Source organism: Echinops telfairi, unplaced genomic scaffold, assembly GCF_000313985.2.
Source record: "Echinops telfairi isolate 266 unplaced genomic scaffold, ASM31398v2 ScPeMD7_34;HRSCAF=130, whole genome shotgun sequence".
In the NCBI taxonomy this organism is placed as follows: domain Eukaryota; kingdom Metazoa; phylum Chordata; class Mammalia; order Afrosoricida; family Tenrecidae; genus Echinops; species Echinops telfairi.
Genome location: NW_022103931.1, coordinates 2,205,201 through 2,222,758, shown reverse-complemented (window position 1 = coordinate 2,222,758; position 17,558 = coordinate 2,205,201). Strand labels below are relative to the sequence as shown.

Below are 17,558 nucleotides of genomic sequence, written 5' to 3'. Positions count from 1 at the left end.
CCCCTCTGACATCAGTCAAGGGATGCAAACAGCCTTGCTACCAGACAGTTTATTGTAAACTTGATTCTGGAAGATGGAACTATGGTATAATATACCTGGTCATTTGATTTCCCTCTTTACCCATTCTGGATTTGTTCCAGGTTAAATATTTCTTTTGTTTCTCGACAGGTTTTCTCTCTGGCTTATTTTAATATTGCCAGTGGTCTTTATATATGTGTGTGTGTGGTTTTTCTTTTTTGCTGCTTCCTAGTTTGTGACGCATAGAAGAGGCAGATGAATAGCAACAATAAATGATGTGATAGCTTATCAGGATTGTGGTGATGATTGTACAATTGATTTCCTGGTGTAAACATAAAACTGTCGACCCTTTTAGGGAGTTTGCCTTGCTTCTTGCTCGTTCAAACAAAATTAAGCTTTCCACTTTCACGTTTAAAAAACAACAACAAAAAAGCAAAAAGGAAAAAACCGAAAAAGTGCAAAGGTTTAAAACAGTATTTTATTTTCCATTAGACAAGAAACTCCCCAGTTTATCTCCATTGTAACATGTATATATATGGCTTTGGATAAAGATGAAATTATTTACTTGCTTAGGGATAGGGTAACTCGGGCAAATGAAACTTTAATATAGTTTCTTCAGATCAAGTTCAAGATCTCATGTTGAGTGTCAGCATTTATCTTTAAACTAACTATAAGGTAGAAAAACCGATTTGTAGTCAGAAAAGTACTTCTGCTAAGACATCAAGCGTCAGCACACTTAAGGGTCGAAAGAGATTCAGCATATCACATGAGTTCACAAGTCAAAATGTCTCTAGAACTTGGGCATAGTTTCCTTTGATGAAGAATGAAGATGAAGTCATTTTCCTTAAAAATGGATTGGTTCACTCCATTCATCAGAAGCAGGTGGTGGTCACATGTCCTTTACTCTTGATTAATCAGGAGTGGTAGACAGAAACTGTGAAAGGAAGGCTTGTAGTTACTTTCTCCTTTCTAACAATGCACCTCCCACCCCCACCTAAAAAGGGGGGGAGTGTTACTAAATCCAGCATATTCCACATTAAAAGCTAGACATTAATATTCCAAATGTATCCGATACTTAACTAAAAGTATACAAAGGAAAAAAACAAAAACTTTACCCCCGATCCTCTTTAAACTTTCTTCCTCTGCCAATTGTCCAATGCCATTCATTAATCTTATTTCCTCCTCCATTTAGGGATGTTATTGTTGACTTGCTATGTAAAAAAGTTTAGATGCTTTGAAATGAATTACAATGAACAATAAATAACGTCCTCACCCTTTACAGTGAATTTTGGCCACCTTATGTTGAAGGCACCTTATGAAGAGCTCACATTGATTCAATTAATAAATTCTACTTTGAGCTAAGTCAAGTTTAACTTATAAGCATTCAGTCAAAACGATTTCTCCCAAATAATGCTTTTAGCAAAAACCAGTCGAAACTTACTGCCATGTCCCTGATTCAGACTGAGCCCAGCCAAAATCAAAGGCTGGCTGCTCTCCGCAAACAGGTTTGACCTTTCCTTTCACTCTTCCTCCTAGCCCACCCTCTTCAGAGTGATTTAAAGATAGAAAAGGTCAAAGCCTGGTACCTAAATTTAAAGTGTTTGTACATCTTTTTGTCCTCCAATTTTTGCCAATTAGCTCCAATTTTAATTAATTATTCATAACTTAACATGTAAACCAGCAGGGTAACATGTGTAAGCTAATGTCACCACCCATTGACATGCTAACATACCAAACCTTTTCTTGAGCAGGTTCTGATAGCAAGAGTAGCATTTCTAAGGTAAAAGGTAGAAGCAATTGCAAAAGAGAAATCATGTCTCCATCTCCAATTTTGTCCTCTGGGGATGATGCCTGAAAGGAATCTGTTTCGACAAATACTTTTGGTCAGCAAACAGAGAAAGTACTTAAAAATAGACAAAACTGATACGTGACTTTGAATGTGATGTATTCATATTCCTGAATCTGGTTTGGGAATTTATTAGTCTTTATCCTTCCTCCTCCTGCCCAATAGTGGTTGCAGCCATATTTAAAGAGGGAAAAAATACAGTGTCTATTTTCATAAGAATTCTTGTAACTTCAGGAGCAAGCTCAGTATATAACCAGCTTCCTGCTTATTCTAGTGGCCAGAGAGGTAGATGTTTAAATGTAAAAAGCAATGAGAAACTAAACCATGCCTTTAATAAGAAAAGTGCTTGTAAGGTTACAAATGTTCTGGGAATACATTTATTAAAAAACGTTTTGGTTCCACTAAGAATCTGGTAAGAGGTCTTAAGCCCAAGACACTCCAACAAAATACATTCAGAATGGAGTGAAAGTAACTTTTTATTATATTGTACTCTCCAATATAATCAAGATTTATTTCAGTCTAGGAGGTGGTCCAATGCCTTGACATTTACAAGCATTTCAGTTCATTAAAATAATTCCATGTAATATCTTTTATTTCTTCCGCAAGTCAGATTAAGTGCCTTGGGGATCAAATCTATTTCACTTAGCATAATACTTCACCTCCAGGTTTGGCAAATAGGCAACTGGAAATCTACAATCCCTTTCTTAAAAATTTTCTCTTAAATTAGGCCAGGCCAATGTTTATTTATTTAAGTATCTTAGTATTTAAAGACACTGACATTTACATTGGTGAATCAAATCCATTCCTCCCCTATATTCTTATCATTAAGTAAACTCAGCAGTGGTTAGCCTACATCTCACATCCATGAATTCTTTTCTTTCTGTGAGTGCCCCATGAGAAAACCAGTCTTATAGACAATGGTCTATCTCATAGCAAATAAGCAGCATGAATTCATTAAGTCAACAGTGAATTCCTTAAGTCTATGTAGCACAGTAGCTTTTGTGAATATATATATACAGTTCTTTGTTATAGGCTTAATAATAATTCCATACTCCATTTGCTCTCTGGGGATTAATGATAGTTAAACGTAAGTATGTAAATATATTTATCCAGCAGAGATCGCTCATAGATGTGTAGCAGTTTACAATTTACAAATCAATTCTACACATATTTTCTTCTACCTAGGAAATAATCCAGATGGTTTATCTTTGTACCCCCAGTGCTGAGCAGGGTTTAGTAGTATGGCCATAACAGTCCTTCCTCAGACCGATCTTTCTACTTGGTTTTTTCCCCCAAAGTGTAATGGCAACTGGGATGCTCTAGCACCAAGTTGTGTAAAAGCTACATTTGCATGGTGCTTTCCTGTTCATAAAATGCCAAGATCTTCTTAGTCTTAGCTGGGAGCACAATGAAATGACGGGAAATCATTTGTATAGCTCTTTAGTGCCTATACGAATTTCCCATAGTAAAAAAAAATCAATATAGATTCACTCACTTATGTAAACTTAACACATTAAGAATTAATTTGATCTCTAGCACCCAGTTTAAGTACTATTAATTTGGCAAATTACCTTTGGATAATTTACATGCTAGAGAAAATTTTCATGTCTTATCTGTGAGCACAGTACATAAAACTTATACAGAGAATGTCTAGCTCACAGAAAGCTTTCTTCATACAGAAAACATGTAATATCTTAATTTATATAGCACTTTATGGTTCAGAGCATATTTACCTCCATTACATTTGTCTGTTATCTGGGGGGGAAAATAATGGTAAGGAATAATTCCATTTGACAGTCCTCAAAAAATTATGATTGAATCAAGTACCAAATGCATAACATCTAAAAAGTCTTTGACATAAACTTTTCACTTACAGTTTGGGATAATTATGGAATCCACAGTGCTTGAAACATAAGAAACAGTACTTGAAAAGTAAGTAATGAATATGCATTAATAAAATGCAGCCCATTGGTATAGTATTTTCGTTATAAAGCACTTTGTGAAATTTAGAATTCTCCAAAAATAATAGTACTTGTTTTTCCTCTCTGGTACCTCTAGCCAACTAGCATGGCATGTGGCAACCCCCAGATGACCACAATAGTTTAATCCTTACATATGTGGTATATTTTATATTTTCTAAGCAGTTCCCACATGTTGTTTTCTTTTCTAGGTATCTGCAGTACTATAAATCTTATCTTTATACTGAAAAAATCATTGCATCAGAAACATGTTGGCCACCAATATATAAATCTGTCCAACATCTTGTACTGACATGTATATAGTATTACATATTTTTAAGGATTTTCTATTCATACTTCTTTTAATCTTTGTGCCTATAATATCTAGCACAAGAGCACAAATAAATCAATATGCTTTTATCAAATGCTGAAAATCATTCTTTTTATAATTCTTTGTAGTTTACAAGGCATACTCATATATTTGTATTTTTCCTTGATCCACTTGAAGGTGGTCAAAAACCATGCTGCATCTCCAGTATCCTAGCACAGGGATAAGCAAAGAAGAGGAAATTTGTATTATCCAGTGCATAGTCAGTTCCTGGCATATATATCAGGGATTGGTACACCTATGGCTCCCAGGCCATTCCACTTGGTTCCCAAGCTAAGAATGGATTGATCACTTTTTAAGAATTATAAAGACTGAATTCACAACAAAGACCATGTGGCCTCCAGTGCCTAAAATACTTATTAAGGGACCTTTCATAGACACGCTGTGCTGACTCCGGACTTACATGATGTAGCACAGCTTACAATGCATTTGCAAAGGCTATCTGTGGCTGTAATATGCTACCTCTAATATGTTAGCTCGAAAAGTACTTTCATCTGTGTTATCTTTAAGCCACCTTCCCGCATTCATTGGGGTGAAATTAAGGAAAGGATTAAACCGGCAAAATATTCCCAGTTCCTCTTACTGTTTTAAGTCTAGAGGTGGGTATGAATCCACCACATCAATTGGCCACTAGGATGAGCAGGGAGTTTAGGTTGTGTGTGTGTGTGTGTGTGTGTGTTGTGTCGTTGGGGCTTCACATTGTCCTACACCCAATCACCCTTTCTATACCCACCCATAGAAATATCCAATCTTACGACTTTTGCTCACCCAGGCTCTAAGAAGTTAGGTGGTGTTAGCTGGTGCTTCTCAGGAAGCTGGCGTATCTGAGTGTTTCTTGTTTACTCTTCTCAGTGGCCTGGAGCATCTCTTCATATGTTTTCCAGATAGTCTGAGACTTTTCCCTCCCTCCATAGCCTTATCCCTTCCCTCGTCTCATCAGCCTATGGCTTCTGAGGAAAAAGAGGACTTCAATACAGTGTCACCTGTGGAGGCTTGCTCCTGAGAGGAATAGCTCAATCCAGACTGGATACTGACTGGATATTGACATATCTGTCAAATGCAGAGATGATAATAAAAAAGGGGAAATGCCCCCAAAACGTATAATATCACCAATCTTTGATGTGGCCCTCAAGTAAAGATATATTCTTTTAAAGTAATCACAACATTAAAAAAAAAAAACCTTTTTTTAAAAAAAAAAAAAAAAGGTCTAAGTGGAGATAGGAGAACTAGAAGGGGAGAACTGCACATATCTAAAAGTATAGCGATAGAAAAGAGCTGAGGAAAGCTGAGGTTTAAGGTTCCCATCTTGGTATTTTCTCTGGTCTTGGGGATCATATATGTTCTGGGTCCTAGGCCTCTAGATTCCCGCCTCAGATCTTGAGGTATCTGTTTTCCTTGGGCATTCTGCCTGTTTTAAGTCTACAGTCCTTGGCTTGCATCCTTGAATCTTGAACCTTCCATGAACCCTGACTCTTGAATACTGGCTTTCATGCTTTGAGCCTCACGTGGATCTCTAGCTGGCTTCTGTCCATCTTAGCTCGCCAGGCTTTTGTTCCTTTCAGGGCTAAGCGCATTTATGTTGGGACACAGGTGTTCTATTTTAGTCCTCCGGTGTCAAACCATCAGTCTTCTGTTTTTGGCCTTTTATCCATTATTTTGAACTTTCTATCTTCTGCCTTTTGTAGGTGTGGGATTGTACTTCAGTCCACAGCGTTGGGGCTTCTTTTCATGTCGGATCATCTCACAGTCAGCCTGGCAGTTAGAAAACAGCTCTGCGATGCTTAACTTTTGATAGCTGACACTGCACACCTACTGGGAAGGGGTTAGGAAGCTTTTTCCACATGCACATACGTAGACACAGGAATATCGGAGGTGAGAGGATGACATGAAATCAAAGAGGAGAGACATAGACTGATGAAGAGGCTGACATACTGAGTAAGAAGGGAACATGCAAGAGAATACAGAGATGAACGCAGAAGTGAAAAACAAAGAACAGAGAAACACTGAGGCACGCAGAGAAGGAAAAGAGAGAAAATGGCCCAAGAGAGGCAGAGGAGATGTATTGAAGAGAAATGATAGATGATGAACAGAAGTAGCACAAGAAAGGCGAAAATGAAAAAGGAGAAGTCTAGCAAGGAGAAGGGGAGAGGGTAGCGAGAAAGAGAAGTAGGCAGAACAAGAAATGAGCAGAAAGAAGACAACATGTAGCTCAGAAGACATTCAAGAGTGAAAGAAGAGCAAGCCATAGGAGAGTAAGAGAAGCCACAGGGAAGACGAAGCCTGAAAGCTACATGGAAGACAAGGCACAAAGCAGAGCATTCTAAGGAGCAATGACAGAAGAGGAAGCAAAGACTCAGAGCAGAAAGTAGCCAGAGGGAGAATGGAGACATTGCATGCACCAGAAAGAGCCACGACAATAAAGACTGAGACAGAGACATAATGGATAAGCAATAGTAGACATATGCAAGAGAGGGCTGGACGCAAAGAGAACAGATACACTGAGGGCCAGACGGGCACACAAAGCATCACAAACAAGACCACAAAAGAAAACAAAAAGGGCCATTAATAATCATAATAAGCGATTACTGATGCCAATACTATTTACACTAACAATACTAATAAATGCAACAGTAGCAGCAAGCACCAACACAGATACTTATAAAACATAAAATGACCAGCTAATGGTAATAGTGGTTACTGTTACATTCTGTCAGATGAATTTATAAAGCGGCTTATGTTACCTCTTGCTTACCATGGGCCCTTTACTTATCTTAAATATATGATTTCGTTTAAACATCATCAAAATACATTTAAAAAAATCAAAAGTCTCTAATTTGCCAAAGGTCATAAAACCAAAGGACTGCCTAGCTTTACAAACACTGTCACTAGGATTTCCAGAAGAGCCAAATGAGATACCCCAGGTGAATGAATAAATGCCCTTAGACCAGTGGTTCTCAACCTTCCTCATGCCGCGACCCTTTCATACAGTTCCTCATGTTGTGGTGACCCCCACAACCATAAAATTATTTTCATTGCTACTTCGTAACTGTCATTTTGCTACTGTTATGAATCGGGCAACTCCTGTGAAAGGGTCCTTCGACCCCTCCCCCAAGGGGGTCTCGACCCACAGGTTGAGAATGACTGCCACAGTATCTAGTCAGTGACTTCATTTTATAGTTCTACCTTTCTTTTTTTCCTTACCTTTCTTTAATATGTATCCTTAACCTTCCTCATCCCCTTAGTTTGCACACCTGGGTCTGGGGGGTTTTCAAATGCTAATTATATTTTAATGCCACTAATGCCATTAGATTCTCTTACAAATGAAAGTGACCAAGGGACAAGCCCTTTCAAGAGGAACTAAAAACTATGCTTAAGGCTTCTATATATGCTTAGGCTTTGAAGTGAGTAAAGGGCTTATGGAATAATACACAGACAAGACAAAGAGAAGATAAAACTCTCTGTGATGCAAGTAAGTAGACTGTCAAGTGTCTGAATTTACAATAGTGTACCCAGTTAGTAATGTGATAGCCTGAGCATACTCCCATTTTACATTTGACCCAATTCAAATTCAACACACCTCATTCTATACTACCTACAGCAGTCAAACCTCTGGAGTGATGATCACATGATCACAATACCAACTTACTTCATTCTACTATTCAAAAATGCTTGAGTGTCAGGCATGTTGATCTTCACGTAAAAGGCTGACTTCCTTTGATGTCTTTAAATCTCCTGAGTCTGCTGAAGTCCCATGTTCGTTGCTTTTAGGATGGATATTTAGCAGATAAGGAAGAAATGGTCTTGGGCTACAAAAAAGCAGAAGGGGGAAACATTGGAAATTACATCAAGAAATATTAACAGTACTGGCCTGGAGTTATGTAAGATTCAAACTAATGAAACCGCATCCCCAAAACTTAGGGAAAAAACCTAAACTTTGTCATGCAACAGAACAGGAAAGTATGGCACAAATAGGGAAATTACTTGCCCAATTTCACTTAGTGAGGTCGTTGCAGATATCACTACCAATCATTTACTTAAAGAATGGAATCTTGTTTAACATGTCAATCAGCTAGGAAAAAAGTCTCTTTGACAACTGTGAGTTAAGTGAGTTAAATAGTAGTTAAGTGAGTCGTCTTTAACTATTTTCTACTTTCACCTCTAGGTTCTATTCTTAGCCATGGCTACACAGAACTCAGACATTATTAATGATGATAGGATTTACTTATGGAAATAGACGGATTGTAGTGCAAACTAGAAATGCTCAGGGTACAGTTGTTCTTTGGGATATGTTACAAAGTCCTTTCAGGACTTCTTTCAGGGCTGCCCCAAAGGGCATCATTCCACTCCTCTAAGCCCTGCTTCCCCAGGTAAGTGCAAGTAAGCACTCAGCTTTACTTGCTGCTTGTCCCTGATCAATTTCACCAATGTGGCAAATGTCCACATTCTCCAAAAAGGCAGGACAGTTTATAAGTCGGACTCTACCACTTCGAACTCTTGTTAACCCATGTGATTACATATTGTAACTTTTGACAATCTTGCACCTAGATTCTTCCCAAGTTAGTTAGTTAGGAAATTATTTTTGACAGTGCAAACACAGAATAAGGAGAAATATGAAATCAATTCATATTGATGTGTATATATATATACAGATGTATAAGTTCATTATATCGTGGGAAATAACATAAAAATTGAGCACACTTATTGCGTTCTTAGTAAGAGTACTCACCTCTGATAGGTGGCGGAGGTCTTTTGCGATTCCATTGTCTTGTCTGGGCCAGGAAAACACTTCAGTAGAATCTCTTGGATTAGATAGAGTTGTTGCCCAGTGTTAGTGAGCTTTTCCCCTGGAGGATCCTCATGCCCCATCTCCACCAAAGGATCGTCAAAGGGAATGGGTCACTACCACCAAGACAACAAGCCTATTATTTTAAGGAAGATCTGGAGAAGAGACAAAAGAAAAATGCATTGTTGAAACTTGCCTAATGGGTAAATTTGCTGCAAAACAGCTCTTTTAAAGTGCTAAACCGCAAAGATGTTAATTGGAGGACTAAAAAGTGTACCTGATCCAAGCCATGGTATTTTCAGTTGCCTTACAAGCATGAAAATAAATGCTGGACAGTGCATAACATGCATGCTCTACTTTTAAAAGGAGTGGAGTAGGAGGCTATATATAAGCAAACACGTAAGGGCCGCAATAATTAACTCCAAAAGCGCTACCTTTGTCTTCAGGTGGTCTTCAAACCAGCTCTTCCTATCAGCAGGAGGGTGCACAGATGCTCAGAAGGATGTTCTGGATTCGCAGCTTTCAGAGCAGTTTGCAGTCACGTCGCACGTGCTCGGAGCATCCTTAAGAAGGAAAACAGGACTCAGTCAAATAAGAGTGATTTACAAGATAACCTGCTGGGCCAGAGAAACTCAAGGCAAATAAGTTTGCTCAGAAGGTTACTGTTTTTTTGAGATCCCAAGGGGTAATAGTTGATAGACTTATCTTGGCCGCCACAGGATTATCACAGGGACTTAGTAAAACAAAGTCTTGAAAATTACACTGGTGAGGGAAAAAGCCAGGAAAGAATCGCCGAAGATTCTTTTCCCCAATCACAGCAATTCCCCTACTCATTCTCCCAGGAGAGTCAGAGTGGTCCTAAAGGAGTTTCATTGGGAAACCTCACCTCATCCACCCCAAGATCAATCATGATCTTGCCCCTTCAGATTTCTTTTTGTTCCCCAAACTCAAAGAATGTGAGTAACAGCAGGGGCAGCAGTTGGAACCTACCAGCTGTTGCGAGGGAGAAAGGCCTTCTGCTCCCTCGAGTTACAGTATCAGAAATCCGCAAGAGCACTTCTGCTCTGTCCCATAGGTTCAGTAGGAATGGACTTCAACACACTGACATGACATCCGAGTTGTGATTTTGAAGGATGCCAAAACTGCTCTTTTAACCTGACATAAATCAAAGCGTGCAGAATTATTCTGTGTCCTCCAGGAAAACATCAAATTGCTTTAAAGGAATAATGTCTTTGCTTTTGTTATGTATTCCAGTGGCGCCACAATAAATGTCAACACAGGGACCATCTTAATTTTGAAGATGCCCAGAATCCCAGGGCACTCACGACACAATTGGAGAATTTTCTTAAGAGTTAAGATTATTCCAAACAATAAAATAGAAACAAAACACCAGTATTCACCGTGGGTGCCATCCAGTATAGGCTTCAAGCCACGTAAAATCGATCCATTCCTCCTTCCTGGCATGTACTTCAGAACCAGCTCTGAATTTGTCCCTTTAAAACAAAATCAAGTAACTATTACAACTACATGTTGATAGGAAATGACAAGTAGTAGTAATAAAAGACTTCATAAGCATAGACCGGTGTTTCTCAAATTGGAGTGATAAGAACCCTGGAGGTTTGTGGGTTCCCATCTACACTCATTATATAAGATGAGTCACTGACAACCGTTAACTGGAAATTGGAAAACACTTCAAATAACTAACTTTAAGTCAGTGTTCCTCAAAACATATATGCTTCACGATCCCAGAAAACATGCCTTTGAGAGCTGCTTCATACACAGGGAATCGTTAATTGGAGTTTAAGAATCAAGTCGCAAAAGATGTTTCCAAGAACCCCTGGACAATTACACAGACATGCTCACATATTTATGTATAAAATCAGACAAATAACACCTAGCTCTTGGGGAGAAAATTCTACGAGGAAATAGGGATCTGAATTAAAATGAACAGGAAGAGAAAGCCCAGTTCATTTATATGGTTCCATTGTACCTGCTAGGATTCATGTATGTATAAGAAATATGTCAAGTTTTATATTGAGAAATCTTCTCAGCTAGACCTTTGTTTCATAGAGGGGAAGCTTCTTTCCCCCAGAGTGTAAGTTTAAGTACCTATGTGACCCTCCTGCCAAAATTAACCCAAACTAAAAGGGCATTTGACCCATCTTTTCTTGGACAGTAGAATAAAATGTAGAGAGAGCCAGTGTCAGGTATATACCCCAATTCAAATAACATTGAAATAAACCACTGAACGACCCAGATGGCTTCAATAATACAACTTCTTGAGGTTTTTTTTATCCAATTGAAACCTTAATGGGCTCCTTTAAAAAGAGCTCTAATTTCTAATTCATGCAAGATAGCGCTTCTTGTCAAGTTATTTCAAGTGTGCTTATATTTACTCAAGGTGCTGTGGGTTAAGCAAGCCCACCAGCCACTCAATTCCTGTAAAGACTTGCTGTGTCAAAAACCCTATAGGACCGCTCTGAGTCAAAATCAACTTTGGCAGTAGATTTGGCTTGGGTTGTTAGCTCAACAAGACAACCATCTCAATAATTAGAATGTATAGAACGGTACCATTTCTGTCCTCACTTCTGTGTAACCTAGCACAGAGCTGGATACAGGGTTAATTCTTTAATTTTGCTGGTTAGCTTAGATGGCGATGCATGAGGATGTCAAAAAGTATTGCAACTAGGGTTCCACTCCATCAATTTCCAATAAACGGTGTTGAAACGTGCATCAGCACTGAGCGAGTGGTTAGACAAGTACTCTCATTGAATATGCTTGTTTGAATCTGACGGGATCTGCCGAACCAGTTAACTGCGACAGAGAAGTCAGCCCGGGTTGTAGTGCCCATTTGCGGGGGATTCCAAAGAAGTAATCTTGATAGGTTTTCAGCCAGGGGGGCTTCTTAGGAAGACGTTTTAAGAAAATTGACAACTACATTATTAAGAAAATGGCCAAGAAATAATTGTTGGGGATTTCCTCCCCCATCATAACAACGTACTTGCTCATTCTTTGAGGGTATGTAAGGGCTGTCCATGACAATTACTGGAAACCTCCTCCCATGGACTCTGCAGTCCTGATTTTGCCCCTTCAGACAATGTTATGTTTGTTCTCAAAAGCCCAGAAGTTTTCAAAGGAATACAATTTGAGTCCATAAGAATGTCAAATTGCTATTTTAATGTGGTATAGAAACACAAGTGCAGAATCCTTCAGGGAAAGGTTAGAGCGATGGACATATCAACTTCAGATGCATACACTTATATCGAGAGGAAATGTTGAAGCAAAGGCTTCACAGTTTGATATTTGTTTAATAAGGGTCTCTGTGACTGCGCACTACCTAATTAGCATTGTATATACAGAGCCTCCAGTAGTTTAGGTCTTTCCATTGACAAGTTCAACAGAAAGAGTAACTTCTGCAAAGATCTTTGTGAAAAGCTATGTGATAGACAATTAAGATAGGTCTTTTGTGAACCCATCAGACCAGAATTGGGGAGGACAAAAGAGCTAGCTCTACTCCATTGCAAGTCAGTCTTGAGGAGGACTTTTTAATTCTTTTTGTGTATTCTGTTTGTCCTTTTCCCATAAGCAACCTCATCCTCCCTGCCTTCACAGACTACCAGGGAGATTTTTAGCAATACTTTTAACATATCCCTGTAGGTAGGTAGGTAGGTAGGTAGATAGATAGCAATACTTTTTAACATATCCTTGTAGGTAGGTAGATAGATAGATATATGGATGATATATATTGTAAATGAGGTAGGAACAGGAAAAGAATCTTTCTGGATCAACTGCCTTTGCCATGGATGGCTTCTAAGAGATAGAAAATAGAACAGGAAAATATTATGTATTGTCTGGACAATAGTACTTACCATATTCTAAAGAGCCTTGAGATTCTTCTTGCAGTTGGGCAGCTATTTTGACATCCGTCTCTCAGGAACAGTGGCTGTTCAGTTTTTAGTGATGATATTGAACTGCTGTTGTGATGACTATTTGCTTCAGCAGTTCCACATTAAATACTCCTCCACCACAAAACATTTTGCACATGATACTATTCATTTATGCTAAGCAGCTACCTCACCATCGACGCTTATGATCATTTCTTATCAAATTAAATAGGAAACCAGGTCCCATCATTTCCAAGACCACCACCGTTCCTGGTGTGGCGCTGCAGGCTACTTTGAATTATTTGCAGAAATAATATGCGTTGCAGCATTAAACCGGACACCCACTTTATAATAAGCAAATGACATACGGCGATCTTCGCTTTTCCAGAGCATGCTCTCTCACCCGCTCCTTTTACAGAGACCCTCGTTGGTGCTCCAGAACTAGAAAGTTTAGGTGGTTTCTCTGAAAGTTAATGGTGGCAGAGCCCAAACAAGGAAACTTTTCAATATTGCCACTCAAGAACTCTAATATTAAAATAGCAGGAGCCACAGTGATCTATCCAGACTCACCACCCTCAGTAAACTGAGAAACATTGGTCACCAGTATCTGGTATAAATGGAATTTTCAAGCGAGCAAAATTAAATGACTAGGTATCTATTCAGTCTTATAATCCAAATGTCTTTCTTAAAAAGTGAAGAATTAACAGCAAGATTTTCTGTTGTATCCTGGCAATTCACACCATAGGATGTACAAAAAGAGAACAAATTCTGGGTCAAGCAGAATTTCCTTAGGAAGGAAGAATGCAGGAAAGGTTATTAATCTCCTTCCTGAGACTTTGAGTGTTCTCTATATTGAAACCCAAAATAAAGGGTAGCAATCCCACTCCATGGGTCTGAGTTTCCTTAACCATATTGTATACTGAAGCAGTGAATAATAGAGGTGGGCAAGGAGGATTCCTGCCCCCAGGATGGAAAATAATTGGAACTATTAACAATGCAGAAAAAAAAGGTGAAGACCCAGCCGTCTAGTCCATTCTTGCTTTGGTAATCACGACTGCACAAACAACCCAAGTGGTAAGGGGATCTTGGATTGATGGTTATTGCAGAAAATTATGACAATTAGTATTCTGTTCATAGATTATTCCAACAAGGGGCCTTTGAGAGGTCAGCACTACTCAAAAGCAATGCAAAGGGTATGTGGGAATGGATGGATCAAGGGAAGTCCAACAGAGGCACTACAGCAAGACCAAGTAAGTAAACCCATGACCTCGAGGACTGTTAACCTTTTCAATCCAAGGGAAAGGACCTTGCCCAGTCAAGAGTCCCTCATAACAACGCGAAGAGCGTGCCTTCATCCAATGGCGGGATACAGGGACACCTGAGATTGTGAGTATTAGCAGTAGTCCACAACAAGGGGTTGAGGGCAGGCAATGGGTGGGGAGAGACCTTTTATAAAGGATGAGCTCATGGATAATTGGGATTTTATACAATGGAGCAGCGGATGGGTGTCCTAGTTTGATGGGTAAGATCAGAGCCTCCTGCCATGTTTATACTTTATTATGGCATGGGAAATGAAGGTCGAGTGTTTGCCTAAGAGGGCTGGGGAAACAAAAACATTGATAATTGCCATTGTGTCCATTAATAGTCCAGCGGTCAGCGGCCCCTGTAATATATAAAGGGGGTGTGAGGGGGTGATGGCCTACTTGAACAGAAGGGGACATGGATAACTGCAAATATTCACATTTGCAATCTGTGAACTGGGGCCTGAGGTAGTCAGTATGCCTTACAAAGGGTGCAAGGATGCTTCCTAATGGCCAGTTTTCTCCACCATTGTTCTTGGTGCACATTAACTATTCAAGAGCTGAGAACATGAATAGTAAGCATTGTTCAGCAGGAGTCCAAATACAGTGGTAGGGGTATAGGGTCATTTTCTAATGTACATGTGCACATACAAATATAATTATTCACATTATATTCCCAAAGGAAGGGATCATGCAGGATTACGGGGACATGGAAGATACAAAAACAAAATATATGAACGATCATTTTATGTACATTAAAGTCCAAAGGAAGGGGGATTCGGTGAACAGCAGCATGTACTTGCTCTAAAGCAAAGAGGGTGTACAGGGGTTCTGGTGCAAGACATTTGTAGAAAATACGACACATGAACTTTTCACGTGACAGGATCTTGAATAGGAAGAACCATCCATTGAAAATATTAAGGAAGTAGGCAGGGCCCTCAAGTAGTGCACAGAACTGGGGCAAAATACATTAACAATCCAAAGAGGGCCTTTGCTGTTACACTGCAAAGGTACGCATGCCCTGAGTGTAATTGGGAAGACCACAGCCATTGCAATTATGCAGATTGCACACCAATAAAAGGGACCTTGGCTCAAACATACTAGCCACTGAATTAAGGCAAAGGAAGTACAATGGTCCAGGACGTGGTAGGGTTGTCAAAAACTGCAAATTTTGTATAATAATGTTATCCATTTCACATAGGATAGAAAGTGTGAAGGTCAGCAAGAGTGAGCACCAGCTACTGGACAGCCAAGGGAAATTGAAGGGAGCATCTTTTTTTGTCACAAGAACTGTGACAAAAACATTTGTGTGCTTCACAGGCTCAGGAGAGACCTTAGTGGTCACTGCTGCTATACTGTGAAATGGGGGTGCAAGATGACGAGCTTATTAAATAGGATAAACCATTTGCAATTATATAATACATGTCAGAGGGACATCGTTGTGACTAATTAAAATTGTGTCCCTTATGTGTGGTAGCAAAGGGATCTTAAGGTAACGGGTGTTCCCTGCTAAAAGGCAACAGCACCTGAGGAGAGGTTCAAGGCAGTGTTGTTGTTTTTTAAAGCACTTTATTGGGGGCTCGTACAATTCTTATCACAAATCTTATCCATCCGTTGTGTCAAGCACATATGTACATTTGTTGCCCTCATCATTCTTAAAACATTTGCCTTCTACTTGAGCCATTCATATCGGCTCCTCATTTTGTGTTCTTATCAAGTGAATAAGAACATAACAAATGCAATTATGCATAGCATAGCAACAGGCCAAGAAAAGAGACCTTGGTGGTCAAGACCCTTGCTGCATTGCAAATATGGTGTATTTAAATGAGATGAAGAATATGTATTTACACACATTCATGTTCAAGGGTTATGGTCAATTAGTATACCATGACCACTGAAATAAAGGTTCCCAAAGTAGTCAGCGCTCCTTACTGAAAAGCAAAACCATGGGGGTGCAGAGGTAAGGACCGGATTGTGTCCATATCTAGTGCACAGAAAACATGAATAAATGCATTTATGTGCAACAGGGCAGGTAAGAGCCTTAGTGCTTAGCACCCGTATATCACCAAAAGGATATGAGAAGGCAGGATCTTATTCAAATGGGATAAACCATGTGCAGTTATGCACATTCATGTTCAAGGATCATGGTTTTGGCCAATTAAAGGTGTGTACCTTGACTGTCCACATTATCAAAGTCTGTAAAAGTAGTGAGCGCTCTCTGCCGAGATGAACACGGCACTGGGTGACTAATATAAGGGCACATAGAGAGGATAGGGTAGTGTCCTTATCCGGTGCACAGGAACATGCACAAATGTATGACAAGTCCAGAAAAGACTTAGTGATACGCACCCTTGCGGTATTGCAAAAAAGGGTGTGAGGTGGTAAAATCTTACACCAAGTGCCATTATACACACCGATGCCCAAGGGTCATGGCTTGAGTCAATTAAAGTCAAGTACCTTGACTGTTCAAATAAAAGAGTCTATGTAGTGTGTACTCGCTGCTGCAAGGTATAAGGAGTTAGGTGGAGGGGCCTTTGCTCGAGTACACAAGGCTGTGCACCAATGCAGTTATGCACCATAGCCAGACAAGAGTTAAAAGGCTTGGGCAGCACACTTGCTGTATTGCACAAAGAGTGTGAAAGGGTTAGAATCTTAGGATGAACCATTATGCACATTAATGCCCAAGGGACATGGACATGATCAATTAAAGCCATGAACCTTGACTGTTCAAATAAACGGTTCCTCCTGCTGGAAGGCAGTAAAAGTGATGTGCGGGTATCTTTTATCAAGTGGAGTGGCCCAGGCACACTCCCGGTTGAAGGCAAACGGAGCGGGATAGAGGGACTTAATAGTTCAAGGGCTTTTGGGTGAAAATACAACTATGCACAACAGGCCAGGAGTAGAAGCTTTGTGGTCAGCACCCTTGCCGTATCACAAAAGGGTGTGGAATCTCATTTACATAGAATGATGCATATAAAACTAAAGAAACTAATGCCCAAAGGACATGGTTGTGGTCAATTACAGCCAGGTACCTTGACTGTCCAAATAAGTGATATTCAAGTAGTGGTGCTCCTTGCTGAAAGACAAAAGAATTGGGGTGGAGTATTCTTTTCTCAAGTGTACCGGGACATAGTAAAGATGTACTCATGTACAATAACAGGCCAACATAGAGCTCTTAGTAGTCAGCACACTTACTGTAGTACAGAAATGGGGCAAAGTGGTAGAATTTCATTCAAATGTGACAAACCGTGTGCAATTATACACATTATTGTCCAAGGGACATGGCTGGGGGGGTCAATTAAAGTTACCTTGATTGCCCCAATAAAAGGATCTTTAACTTAGTGGGCACTCTGCCAAAAGGCAAAGGCACTGGGCACAGG

The 17,558-nt window shown here is 39.6% G+C and overlaps 1 long non-coding RNA gene across 4 annotated transcripts; it reads right to left on the bottom strand.

Annotated features, from left to right (window-relative positions):
* Positions 1 to 477: 477 nt before the first annotated feature.
* Positions 478 to 15,799, bottom strand: LOC123521677. Of its 4 annotated transcripts, none has more exons than XR_006680062.1 (8): positions 12,863 to 15,799; positions 10,394 to 10,486; positions 9,984 to 10,148; positions 9,428 to 9,556; positions 8,937 to 9,148; positions 7,857 to 8,016; positions 1,134 to 6,708; positions 478 to 952 (listed from the first exon to the last, which is right to left on the bottom strand). It is a non-coding gene; the product is annotated as an uncharacterized LOC123521677 (long non-coding RNA). The 4 variants fall into 4 exon arrangements; XR_006680064.1 differs by having other exon boundaries at positions 478 to 1,229; positions 1,751 to 6,708; XR_006680063.1 differs by having other exon boundaries at positions 478 to 1,880; positions 4,979 to 6,708.
* Positions 15,800 to 17,558: the final 1,759 nt, after the last annotated feature.